Source organism: Rattus rattus, chromosome 13 (assembly GCF_011064425.1).
Source record: "Rattus rattus isolate New Zealand chromosome 13, Rrattus_CSIRO_v1, whole genome shotgun sequence".
In the NCBI taxonomy this organism is placed as follows: domain Eukaryota; kingdom Metazoa; phylum Chordata; class Mammalia; order Rodentia; family Muridae; genus Rattus; species Rattus rattus.
This window is the reverse complement of record NC_046166.1, coordinates 22,089,834-22,101,349: the sequence shown is the minus strand read 5'-3', so window position 1 is coordinate 22,101,349 and position 11,516 is coordinate 22,089,834. Positions and strand designations below refer to the sequence as shown.

At 39.1% G+C, this 11,516-nt stretch overlaps 1 non-coding gene across 1 annotated transcript; it reads right to left on the bottom strand.

The window, feature by feature from the left end:
• Nucleotides 1-250: 250 nt before the first annotated feature.
• LOC116915150 lies at nucleotides 251-375 on the bottom strand. Its single transcript, XR_004389819.1, has one exon. It is a non-coding gene; the product is annotated as a U6atac minor spliceosomal RNA (small nuclear RNA).
• Between the last annotated feature and the right edge of the window lie 11,141 nt (nucleotides 376-11,516).

The window sequence follows — 11,516 nt, the reverse complement described above, 5'->3', positions numbered from 1 at the left end:
TTGCAGCACAGTAAGCCCTGTGGGAGAGGATTATAAAAGACTATAAGAGCCAGAGGGAACAAGGGATAACAAGGAAACAAAACATTCTAACCCCATCAGAACTGACATACGTCTGAACTGATGATAGTAGCAGAATGACCAAGACTTCACAGGTTTGTGACTGATGGTGTCCCAGCACAGAAAGATGTGAACTAAAACCCCAGTCCCTAACCCAGAATATGTGCTTTATTCTGTGTTAGGTGGGATGATAGAAGAAAGAGAGACACTCAAGGATGAAAGAAGGCTTTTCCTTAACTGCATGTGTGTTATTAGGCCCAAGGGCCTCTTCCGTCCTTGCCAAGAGGCATTCTAAGCTTCTCTCCTTTACTGGAAGTAGGGAATGAGGACACAAATCAGCATATAATGTAGGTAGGTAGGTAGATAGATAATAGAGAGATAGATAGATGACAGATAGAGCGATAGATGATAAATAGGTAGATAGATAGAGATAGATAGATAGATAGATAGATAGATAGATAGATAGATAGATAGATAGATAGATGATAGATAGGTAGATAGAAAGATAGATAGAACAACAAAAAACCAATAGCAAAGAATTTTTCTAAGTAAAAACAAAAACAACAAACAGAAAGAAAAAAAAGAAATAAGGCTTTAGAGCAGGGAGGACCACACTCTGTGGACTGAACCTTGAAGAGCCTCACAAAAGAGGTTTTTTATTGATTGTTACACAAAAGGAATCATTAGTAAGTCCATTTTCACATACCAGAAGCTTTTATCTGACCGAGGAATTGTCCGAAGGAACCATTACCTAAGCAATGCTCAGCCTGTACAAGACTTCCTGGTTTGCCAGGAATGTTTAGGACTAAAGTCATTCAAACCCCATAAGTTCCCATAGGAAGAGCAATCTTATGAATCTCAAATAATAATCACTGAATATTTCCAAAAGATTACTTAAAAACCTGGATGTGCCACTATATCTGGCATTACACACAGATGTGATATACAAAGATGCTCTACTAAATTTCTCACTATAAGAAGGGATCCTGAATTAATAACCACTCACAATCTATGGGTCCTACTGGCCGTGTCTTTTACCTTGCAGAAGCATTTCAGTTTTATGAAGTCCCATTTATGAATTGTTGATCTTAGAACCTGAGCCATTGCGGTTCTGTTCTGGAAATTTCCCACTGTGCTAATGAGTTTGAGGCTCTTTCCTACATTCTCACCTGTTAAATTCAGCTAATTTGGTTTTATGTTGAGGTCCTTGATCCACTTGGACTTGAGCTTGGTACAAGGTGACAAATATGAATCTATTTTCATTTTTCTACATACAGACTGCCAGCTAGACCAGCACCATTTATTAAAAATGCTTTCTTTCTTCCATTGTATGTTTTGCCTTCTTTGTCAAAGACAAGTGTCCATAAGTATGCTGGCTTATTTCTGGGTTGACCTGTCTGTCTCTCTCCTAATTCCATGCAGTTTTTATCACTATTGCTCTGTAGTACAACTTGAGGTCAGGGACGGTGATTCCCCAAGAAGTTCTTTTATTATTAATAATTGTTTTTGTTATCCTGAATATTTTTTGTTTTTTCATATGAAATTCAGAATTTCCCTTTCCTTGTCTGTTAAGAACACTGTTGGAATCTTGATGGGGATTGTGTTGAATCTATAGACTGATTTTGGTAAGATGGCCATTTTTTACTATATTAATCCTACCACTCAACCTAATAGAAGAGAAAGTGGGAAAGAGTCTTGCACACAGGAGCACAAGGGAAATTTCCTGAACAGAACACCAATGGCTTATGCTCTACGATCAAGAATCGACAAATTGGACATCATAAAATTGATTTTTTTTATTAACTTGAATATTTCTTATATACATTTCGAGTGTTATTCCCTTTTCCGGTTTCCAGGCAAACATCCCCCTCCCCCCTCCCCTTCCTTATGGGTGTTCCCCTCCCCACCCTCCCCCCATTGCCGCCCTCCCCCCAACAATCTAGTTCACTGGGGGGTTCAGTCTTAGCAGGACCCAGGGCTTCCCCTTCCACTGGTGCTCTTACTAGGATATTCATTGCTACCTATGAGGTCAGAGTCCAGGGTCAGTCCATGTATAGTCTTTAGGGAGTGGCTTAGTCCCTGGAAGCTCTGGTTGCTTGGGCATTGTTGTACATGGGGTTAAACTCCTTCCAAACTCTTCCAGTTCTTTCTCTGATTCCTTCAGCGGGGACCTATTTCAGTTCAGTGGTTTGCTGCTGGCATTTGCCTCTGTATTTGCTGTATTCTGGCTGTGTCTCTCAGGAGCGATCTACACTTCTGCACTTTGCTTCATCCATCTTGTCTAATTGGGTGGCTGTATATACCGGGGGAGCCACATGGGGCAGGCTCTGAATGGGTGTTCCTTCAGTCTCTGTTTTAATCTTTTGCCTCTCTTCCCTGCCAAGGGTATTCTTTGTTCCCCTTTAAAAGAAGGAGTGAAGCATTCACATTTTGATCATCCGTCTTGAGTTTCATTTGTTCTAGGCATCTAGGGTAATTCAGGCATTTGGGCTAATAGCCACTTATCAATGAGTGCATAACATGTATGTCTTTCTGTTATTGGGTTAGCTCACTCAGGATGATATTTTCCAGTTCCAAATCCATTTGCCTACCTAATTTCATAAAAGTCGTTTTTTTTTGATAGCTGAGTAATATTCCATTGTGTAGATGTACCACATTTTCTGTATCCATTCCTCTGTTGAAGGGCATCTGGGTTCTTTCCAGCTTCTGCTATTATAAATAAGGCTGAACATAGTGGAGCAATGTCTTTTTTTTATATGTTAGGGCATCTTTTGGGTATATGCCCAAGAGAGGTATAGCTGGATCCTCAGGCAGTTCAATGTCCAATTTTCTGAGGAACCTCCAGACTGATTTCCAGAATGGTTGTACCAGTCTGCAACCCCACCAACAATGGAGGAGTGTTCCTCTTTCTCTGCATCCTCGCCAGCATTTGCTGTCACCTGAGTTTTTGATCTTAGCCATTCTCACTTGTGTGAGGTGAAATCTCAGGGTTGTTTTGATTTGCATTTCCCTGATGACTAAAGATGTTGAACATTTCTTTAGGTGTTTCTCAGCCCTTCGGCATTCCTCAGCTGTGAATTCTTTGTTTAGCTCTTCTGTAAGGCTCCCAGGAACTAAACCACCAACCAAAGAGTATACATGGGTGTGTCCATGGCTCCCATAACAAATGTAACAGAGGACTGCCTTATCTGGTTTCAATGGGAGGGGAGGTGCTTGCTTTTGTGCAGACTTACTGCCCCAGGGAAGGGGAATGCTAAAGGAATGTGTGTGGGGGGAGGGGGAATATCCTCTTAGAGGCAAAGCGAAGGTGGAGGGAATGACCTGGAGGATTTGTGGAAGGGAGACTGGGAAAGGGGACAACATTTGACATGTAAATAAAACAGTCAATAAAAATTTAAGGAAAAAGAAACCACTCACAAATGAAAAATTAGTTCTCTCTAATAGAGTCTCACTGGGGATACAAATAATTCTTAAGGGAAGGCCCCTTGTCCAGCGGTGGAAGGTCAACTCATCACAAAACAAACTAATAGCATCTTTGGAGGTTGTTTGTCTCATAAAATGTTGCCAGTCCTTTGTGCAGATTTGTGACCTCTAGTTTTGTGTTCTTATCCTGTGTGTAAGTTTTGCCGTGGTTTGGTTTGGGGGCATGGCAGGCTATTGGCTCTTTCTTTTCCAGTTCATGTGTTTCATCCTACTTCAATATGTTTATTTTATCATTTTATTTTTTTATTTTTTAAATGTATGTCTGTTTGCTAAGGAGAGAAGAAAGAGTGTAGATACATACAGGAATTTGTACAAGGGAAACCATAATCAGAATATATTGTATGAAAAAAATCTATTTTTAATAGGAGAAAATAAAATTTAAAATGCATTTTTTAATGCATTCAAAAGTTATACAAATAAGGCCAGGCTTATTTGGAGAGGTATTCTGGACTACAGTAATTTTAGCTTCTCTGAGGTTTTCATCGTTTCTGGAGCGTTGTCAGCATGTATCTAGTAAAACATATTACAAGCAAACATTAATCGCTATGTTGTGGAGAAAATTGGAATGATAGGGAAAGATTCCTCTGAAAGCAGTGGCAATCTGAGCAGCTGTGCTTTATCATCTGCAATGAACACAAGCAGAAATAAATACTTGCTGCACTAGACTATCGGCCTGGGTGATTTTAGCTAAAGCAATGTGGAAGTTGTTCTTTTCTATCCTCCCTTGCCATTGACATAGGCATATTCAGTGCAGGCAGTTGCTGAGGTAAGAAATGGACTTAGTTAATTTTGTGGCAAAACACTATTACCAAGGCAAGTTATAAAATAAAGCATTTAATTTGGGACTTGGGTTCCCAAATAAAAGGGTTAGGGTTAGAGTCCGCTGCCATCACAGTGGGTGGCATGGCATCAGGCATGGTGCTGGAGGAATAAATGTGGGCTCCCATCTCCATCTAAAGCATGAGACACAGATAAAGAGATCTGAGTGGCTTGGGTTTTTGAAACCTCAAAGCCCACCTACAGTGATGCACCTCCTCCAACAAAGCCACACCTACTGATCCTTCCCAAATAGTTCTGTTAGCTGGGGTCAAATACCTGAGGGCCATTCTCATTCAAACTGTCATAGAAATCAAACCACACTCTTCACTCATGTCACCATGTAGTAGAAACGATTTTTCCTGTGGCCTCAGAAAAGGCATGAAAATCCTGAAGCTAGCATAGAAACATCTCCAAGCCATGATGGCTACCCATGTCCCAAGCTGGTTGTCATACTCCAGGCAAGCTTCCTAGTGTTTTCTGATTTAGTATCTAGAATGGATTTTCTTGTCTTTAATGTGATCTACCTCCCAAGTACCTTTGAAGTTTTAGCTTAGTGAGAATTACACCCAGAGGAAAATAAACAATGTTGACTTCTCTGCCTTCCTTGCATAGAGCCACCAGATAGGTTTTTAGATTTATCTCTGATAAAGAGTGTACATAGTGCTTGTGCTAGGCTGCATAATTAGACATGTGAAGGTGTTGGGTGCTGACTATTTTTCAGTCAGAAAGTGTGAGGTCAGTTACAAAGAAATAGCCTGTGAGAAGTAGACTAAGCAGAGGCTCTTTTCAGCAGGGGTGTGAGGAAAGCCTGGGAAGTTTTCCTGGCTGATTTTTTTCACCTTGACATCCAACTAGACATATCAGGAAAGAGGGCATCTTAATTGAGAAAATGCCTCCAGTAGCTTGGCCTGTAAGCAAGTCAATGAGGCATTTTCTTGGTTAATGATTGATGTGGCCTCCCAGGTGACTGGGTGGGGGGGTAGTACCACCTCTGGATAGGTGGATTTCAGGTATACAAGAAGCAAACTGAGAAAGCCATGAGGAACAAGCCAGTAAGCAGCATTCCTCATAGTTTCTACTATAGTTCCTTCTTCTAACTCACTCCCTGACTTCCTCAGATGATGGACTGTGAGGTGGATGTGTAAGCCAAATAAACATGCCCCATGTTGCTTTTTGTCATGGTCCTTATCACAGTAATAGACACTGACTAAGCCAGGAGTAGTGTGAGATAGCTTCTCATCACTATCCATCATCACTGTCCCCTCACGTAATATCAAGCTCATCTCTGCGCTTAGTTTTTTTGAATACAAGTTCCAGATTAAACACTGTGTAAAGAAAAGCATACCATCTTGAAAAGAAAATGAACTGCTTAATACATTTGGCAATGAGAACATTTTATTAGTAGAAAAAGAAAACAGTCAATTAGAGAAAATGTTTTAGACATTAGGTGTCAGGAAAATTTTGTGTTCAGGCTCTGATGGGGAAAACGTTTCCAGGAAGGATAGAAGTTTAAAGAGTTTGAGTGCAGAATTTTCAAAAAAAGTGTTGCCATTGGTTACAAATTATAATCCTTTTTATATCTTTCCAAAATCTCTAGCAAAGAAAAAAAATCCTATTAATATTTCTCATTTTTCCAATCTTATATTTTACAAATGTATAGAAGGATAATATTGGAGAGAAATAATCCCCTAATAATTCTCAAAATCTTTAAGCTAGATTAATTCAGTTGTTTTAAAAATTATTTTTCCTAGGCTGTCGAAATGATCGCTTCTTTTCTTCTTCAAATGGAAGACCTTATTAAAGATATGACAAATCATAAATTTCCTTTTGGGTGCACTTCATGAGAAGGTATAGAAGAGGGACAATCTTGCCAATTTTATTCACTTTTTTGGTTGCTGTTTTAAACTTTTTTGCCTAGATTGGACTCCCTTTACTACCTACTGTCTTTTTACCTTGAGTGGAAGAGGAAGATTCATCTTTATCACCTAATTATTAATTAAGAGCTATATTTATGGTAAATGAAAAAGCTTAATTTACTATTATACCATAGGTTGGTTAACTTTCAGATGTTAAATGTAAACATTTTCTGAAAATCAAATGTTAGGAGAACAATTAGGAAGAAATTAATTAGGAAGAAATGGAAAGGTAGTGGGACAATCTTTGTTGTGTCTTACAGTTTAAGTAATGAAGCCACAAGGGATATAGCTGAAACTATTAGTGAAATTTTCAAACAAGATTTTTTTAAGAGTAAGCATCACATCAGTGTTCAAACCAACTAAAATGGTATGCATTGTCTTGTTATATAACAGAACTCTGTAACATGTCATCAAGGACTCTAAGTATAACATATATGGCATAATACAGGCTTGATTTTTTAACTCAGACGTAAATGAGAACCTTCGTGTTTGGAGGGAAAATGTCACTAACAGTAGCAGTTACCCAGATGCCCACCCACAGCTAACATTTTGTGTACTCAAAGAAGTTATGTTGTGACAAACATACTGACTAACTCTTCAGTTATGAAACTGAGAACTGTACATGGAATCACTTGGTAAAGCAGAAATTATATAGCAATGGTGAGATGGCTCAGCTCTCAAAAAGGACCTGAATTCAGTTCCCAGCAGCTTTATTGAGGAGCTCACAATCAATTGTAATTCCAGCTCCAGAGAATCCATATACTTCTGCCTTCCATGGGCATGAGCACTCACATACCCACATGAAGATACACACACACACATACACACACACACACACACACACACACACACACACACACACACACAAATGTACAATAAAAATGTCTTAATAAACAAAACTGAATAATGCTAATTCTTTACCTCCTTTTCTTCTTTAGTGAACTTTATATTGTCTTTATTTGGAATTTGTTCCATTGAGCTTATTTGAGACCAAATTGGTCAAGAAAGTCTCGTGGAAGAAATGGTTTGAATAAATGTGGAAGTGCCTGTGGATGCTTCTAACTGTGTTAAACACAGCAGTAATATTCATTAGTAAAAACAGTATGCAGCATGAATCCTACTTGTCAAATCTCATTTTAGTGCCTAATAGTTTATAAAGCTATGTGTTTGGTGAATAATAATTAAGCTTATGAAAGAACCACGAGGGTGGTCCTGAAACCTGATGAGAGTAAGAAACACCAGCCATGGTTTCCAAGTGAAAGATGAGACTGTCTTGATAAAAAATTAAACTTGCTATGCTTATAGAACAACAGCCAAAAGAAGTGAGTAAAAACCATTTGAAGATCACTTGTGAAGCTCTTTTCTAAATTTGTAAAAGGTCGACACAGTCATTAGTTACACAATCCGCAGTTCAGTCTGAGGGAGGAGATATGACATTTCCCTCAATTAAAGGAGATTGGTATGTTCAGTATGGACTGGCTATAGGCTCAACATGACATTTTCAAAGGAAACTAGGGAATGGAGATTGTTACTGGTTAAAGTGGCAGGTGGGCCCTAGACAGATCAAATTTTAAATTTGCCTTGTGGTGCTGACTGCAAGGCAAGTGTGGCCCTGTCATAGCCTTCCAACATGAGTCATTTGTGTAGCGTTTATAACTGATCTGATTGGTAAAGTAGTACGTCCTTAGATAATGAACATATATGAAGAAATATACATCCCAGAAAGAAAATAGATTAAAACAAGTCAGAGTAAATGTAAGACAGGAGTAAAGACGTCTGCTTTCCTTCTGGCCTCCTACGAACCATCCCTTATGAGAGAGGAGCATTAATCATTCAGGCAAAGACATATACCTTCGACTGCACATAGCATTACCCAGCGCTCAACAAGGAAGGTCATTGATTGTCTATCCACATTTAGAGAACTAAATTATTTCCTAGCTTTGTTTTAAATTCAGAAACAGTTATTCTAGGCAATAAAGAGATGAAAAGGGTGCAAATTCAATGGAACATTATTATAAGTGTGTTATATACAATCTGCTGGTCAATAGCACACATCACAGTGACTCCGTAAAGTGCTATTGGAGGGAATTTTCTTCTTTCTTGGTGACATCACGGATATCGCAATGTCACACAGCACAATGCTTTGCTCTCATACAGGTAGAAGAGTGCATTAATATAGTTATGTACAATACACAACACTTGACAATGAGAAAAATGATGACATTCCTAAATTGTGTATTTTATTATGGTATATTTCTATTGTTACATTAGATAATATTTCTTATTAGAAAAATTCACTGCCTTTACCATAGGCCAGTTATAGGTTTCTACATGTAGGCAATTTTGGAGAGGTGTGTGTGTGTGTGTGTGTGTGTGTGTGTGTGTGTGTGTGTGTGTTTGTAAGAAAGATGTAGATCAGTACAACCTGAAACAACTCACTAATTAGTAAGTTGATCTGCAAGTTCCTAATTATTTTAAGATAAAAAAAAGTAGGGACTATGTGGTCTAAAGATTGAATGAAAGCAATAGGTAAAATCTGTATTGTTTAAACTACAAATACCTTTCTGTTTTATATTTGAGAAACAAACAAAAGTGGAGTGTCAAAACACAACGCATGTTTTATTCATTAATCAGTTTGTTGTCAATAGTGTGGTGCTTACAGAGAGCTAAGTAGAAATGAAAGAGTAAGTAAAGGAGAATATGATGCAGCCCTCTAGCAGCTGATCAGTATTAAGGAGAGCACAAGATTAAATAACTATGCCATTCCTCAAGTAGCCACAAAATAATGCCATAAAAAGAAAAGAGGCTGCTATGAAAATAGTGGAACATGTGTCTTTGTTGTATGTTGGAGCATCTTTTGGGTATATGCCCAAGAGAGGTATAGCTGGGTCCTCAGGTAGTGGAATGTAAAATTTTCTGTGGAGCCTTCAGACTGATTTCCAGAGTGGTTGTAGCAGTTTGCAATCCCAACAATGATGGAGGAGTGTTCCTCTTTTTCCACATCCTCGCCAGCATCTGCTGTCAACTGAGTTTTTGATCTTAGCCACTCTGACTGGTGTGAGGTAGAATCTCAGGATTGTTTTGATTTGCATTTCTCTATTGACTAAAAATGTTGAACATTTCTTTAGGTGCTTTTCAGCCATTCGATAATCCTCAACTGAGATTGTTTTGTTTAGCTCTGTACCACATTTTTAATAGGGTTATTTGTCTCCCTGCAGTCTAACTTCTTGAGTTCTTTGTATATTGTGGTTATTAGCCCTCTATCAGATGTAGGATTGGTAAAGATCTTTTCCCAATCTGTTGGTTGCCATTTTGTCCTACAGTGTCTTTTGCCTTACAGAAGCTTTGTAGTTTCATGAGGATCCATTTGTCGATTCTTGATCTTAGAGCATGAGCCATTGGTGTTTTTTCAGGAAATTTTCCCCAGTGCCCATGTGTTGAGACTCTTCCCCACTTTTTCTTCTATTAGTTTGAGTGTATCTGGTTTGATGTGGAGGTTTGATCCACTTGGACATAAGCTTTGTACATGGTTGCAAGAATGGATCAATTTTCATTTTTCTATATGCTGACCTCCAGTTGAACCAGCACCATTTGTTGAAAATGCTATCTTTCTTCCATTGGATGGTTTTAGCTCCTTTGTCAAAGAACAAATGACCAAAAGTGTGTGGGTTCATTTCTGGGTCTTCAATTCTGTGTAACTCAATCACAGAAAAACACACTTGGTATACACTCATTGATAAGTGGATATTAGCCAAAAAGCTCAAATTACCCAAGATGAAGACCACAGGAAGCTCAAGAAGAAGGGTGACCAAATTGCAGATGTTCCCACTCCTTCTTAAAAGAGGAAAAAATATCCATAGGAGGGGATATGAAAGCAAAGTTTAGAGCAGCAACTCAAGGAATTGCCATTCAGAGCCTGCCCCACATGTAGCCCATATATGTACAGCCACCAAAACTAGATAAGATTGATGAAGCTAAAAAATGCAGGCTGAAAGGGACTGGATATAGATATCTCCTGAGAGACACATCCAGAGCATGTCCAATACAGAGGTGAATGCTAGCAGCAAACCACTGAACTGAGAACAGGACCCCAATTAGAGGAAGTATTGAAAGAGTTGAAGGAGCTTGCAACCCCATAAAAACAACAATGCCAACCAAGCAGAGTTTCCAGGGACTAAACCACTACCGAAAGACTATACATGGACTGCCCCTGGGGTCCAACTGCATATGTAGCAGAGAATAAACTTGTTGGGGCACCAGTAGAAGAGAAAGCCCTTGGTCTTGCCAAGGTTGGACCCTCAGTACAGGGGAATATGAAGGGGGCAATAAAGGGGATGTATAGGGAGAATACCAGTACGGGGTAGGGGAGCGAATGGGGGCTTATGGACAGGAAACCGGGAAGGGGAATAACATTTCAAATGTAAATAAAGAAATATATCTAATAAAAAAATTTTAAAAATGCGGTACATGGCTAAACAAAAAATTCTCAACGGAACAAATGGCTGAGAAGCACTTAAAGATATGTTCAACATACTTAGTCATCTCAGGGAAATGCAAATCAAAACAACACTGAGATTCCACCTCACATTAGTCAGAATGGCTAAGATAAAAAAAAAACAAAAACAAAAAACTCAGGCGACAGTAGATACTGCTGAGAATGTGGAGAAACAGGAACAATTGTATATTGTTGGTGGGATTGCAGGCTGGTACAACCACTCTGGAAATCTGTCTGGCAGTCCCTCAAAAATTCACAATAGTATTACGTGAGAATCCAGTGATACCACTCCTGGGCATACACTCAAAAGATGCTTCAACATATAACGAGAAAACGTGCTCCACTATGGTCATAGCAGCCTTATTTATAATAGCAAGAAGCTGACAAAAAAAAAAGAAACAAAAACCAAAAAACAAAACAAACAAACAAAAAACAGATGCCCTTCAATAGAAGAATAGATACAGAAAATGTGGACAGATCCCTGTTCCAAAACCCCATGGGAGAGAGAGAGACCGGATCATCCAGAAGTGTGGGCAATCCTGACACTGCAGGGCAGGAGAGACTACCACTTCAGCCCACCTTTGCCCACATCCTTGGCCTAAGAGGAAACTGTATAGTGTCTCTGGACTCGGGAAGATTGCAGCAGTCAAACAGACTCTCCCCAGATCTGAAAGGACCTGGTCAAACAGCTCTCTGCACCCAAATCCCGTGGGAGGGAGAGCTAGACTTTCAGAGGAGCAGACACA